This window comes from Olea europaea, unplaced genomic scaffold, assembly GCF_002742605.1.
Source record: "Olea europaea var. sylvestris unplaced genomic scaffold, O_europaea_v1 scaffold6215, whole genome shotgun sequence".
Classification (NCBI taxonomy): Eukaryota; Viridiplantae; Streptophyta; class Magnoliopsida; order Lamiales; family Oleaceae; genus Olea; species Olea europaea.
The window spans coordinates 1-2,593 of record NW_019264571.1 but is presented as its reverse complement, the minus strand read 5'-3'; positions in this window follow the sequence as shown (position 1 = coordinate 2,593).

Below are 2,593 nucleotides of genomic sequence, written 5' to 3'. Positions count from 1 at the left end.
TGTTTAAATTTAAGTTAAGAAATTAAAATTACATATTCTCTGTTTGAGAGTGTTTGATTCGGGGCCTCCTTTCTCTATGTCTTCTCTTCCTTTTTATATTCCCTTGATGATTTCCTTGTGACAAACCGCTTGGAAACTTCTTGATTGCTTTATAACTACCCACTTTCTTTATGATGACTAAATTGTCGTGGAACTACCGTCTCTAACTACTGTCATTACTTTTTTTCGTTCAACCACCTTCAACCAGGCTCCTTGAATTGTGGAATGTGATAAAATTACTCAATAACTGCTTCCATAATTGCTATTCTAGATAACCATAATATTTTATGTTTGCTAAGATCCTGGGCGATTCGAAGGTTTGGGCAAGAACGAGGTCATTGCTCTGGGCGACCGTAAGGCACTCCATTCGCTCGAATTCCGGGCATCTTGCAAGTTTGGACGATGATGTTACTGTGTTCGTGGGCTTCCACTGTATTCATCAATAATCCTATTTGGACCTTTATTCTAGACTCCCCAATTGGGCTTCACTCTTTGGGTTATTTGATTTGGACTGCATTTTTAGTATGTCAACAATTACCCCCCAATATGGCAGAATTAATACCAATTATTAATCTTTGTCATATTCACTTTATATTTTCCAGCAACATTTGAAATTTCCAAAAATTTCAATCATTATTTCCTTCTATAGCCTAAAAAGGTGCAATGTTACAAACCCTTATAAATCCAAAAGAGACGTCATTTCATCGCACCACTAAACCATGTCTCTTTATTTCTTGCTTCCTCCTCACTATTTTATTGTTCATCTTCTTGCTTCTCTACTACGTTTCTCAGGCAAATCTTAATAAAATTGTACTTTGCACCCAATGGAGACTTCACAAACTCAATCTGATGATTCTTTTAGTTTCGAAGATTTCCAGAAAATCCTTACGAGGTCGTATGTAAATCCAAACTTCCTTGCACAAGCCAATGCTGACCTCAATGAATTCTATCTGGGTCCATCATTCAATAATGCCGAAGCCATTGGACAAGTGGCGGTGGACCAGCTGTTCCCTTGCACTCAAGACCCTCCGTTTCTGAACTCTTTGCCATTGAGGCCGATTCGCGAAAAAGGCATTCGCACTTGACCCAAAGCTGATGTTATTTTTCGTAGGTGGCATGTACGTCTTGTGAATCATGGCCCTACCAAAGCGATTTTTGATCGTGCTAGGATTTCAGACTTATCAGAAATCGCTCTTCAACCCCCAATTTTCGACCCAGTGCTTTTTCCGATTGCTTTGAGTTTTTGGTCTTCTGAATATAATACCTTCGTTTTTCCTCTTGGTCCCATGTCTATTACTTTAAGGGACGTTGAAGCCCTAGTAAATCTTCCGTCTTTGGGCAATACCATTTTTCCTGGTATCTTGATTTCCAGTGTTGGCTCGAAATTTGACAAGAAACTTACTAAGTCCTATTCAAGCATGCAAGGCTTTTATAATCATTCAAGCGTTGAACCTTCCCATACTGAGTGTGTGATCTTTCTTCAAATTTGGCTCTGTAAATATATTCTCTACATGCTAAGTATAAAACCTTCTATGAGCTACTTACCCATAGCGCATGAATTGCGTATGGTAGGCCTTTGAACTTATGTTCATTCTTTTTAGCTGCCCTTATAGAGGCATGGCTTCCCTTCAATCTCAACTAAAGAATGGTGCATCTTCCACTGACAGTGGGCCCCTTTGGTTCACTCAACTGTGGTTGAGAGCATACTTTCCACCACTTGGTGCCCTATCCATTTCCCTTCGTTCTACTAGCTGCTATGGGCTAGCCATTGACCTATTAAACCATGTAAATATGTCCACTAGGGACATTTTCTCATTCTTTTATACCTTAAATTCGATTCCTTCCTTCTTTCCTTTTCCTGCTCACTTGACTTCAAATTATGTGCAACATCCATCCACCCTAGACAGTGCGAGTGCCTCTCTGCTTGTTAGGGTTCAGTTTTTGATTGGGAGGGAATTGTTCTACGATATTTTAACTGGAACCAATGCCAAGGCTGCGGTTGAAATATATGCTCCCCAATTTTTTGCTCGCCAACTTGGTTTTGGCCAAACTTGGCCTGTTCCTCCCTTACTACTCCAAAAATTTGACAGATCATTTTCACACTATTAATAAGGCAGAAGCACAAGTTGTAGATGCTCGCAACATTCTTTTGACCAGCAAATTTTCATTAGCCCCTTTCAATTCTAACTGTGCCGTCCATCCTTTTTTTGAACAGCTCTGGTCATCAGTAAAACGCAGATTGTTTGCAACTGATGCTAATCGTGTCTTCCATTTACTGGATCAGCCAGACACTTCCTCTACTTCTCCTATTTTGGTCACCCCTATGTTCATTAGGAATCCTTCCTCCCTTGCTCGCGCTAAACATCCTATCCATCCATCTGCTTCTCCACCTGCTAAGGCTACTGCAGGTAAAGGTGCCTTAAGCCGCAAACGGCCAGTTTCAGCATCTCCCATTTTGCGGGATGATAATGATGATGATGATGATGATGATGCTCCTCTCATCCTTAGGAGAAAGGTAATTGAATTTGTTTATTCACAAACATACTTTTCTATG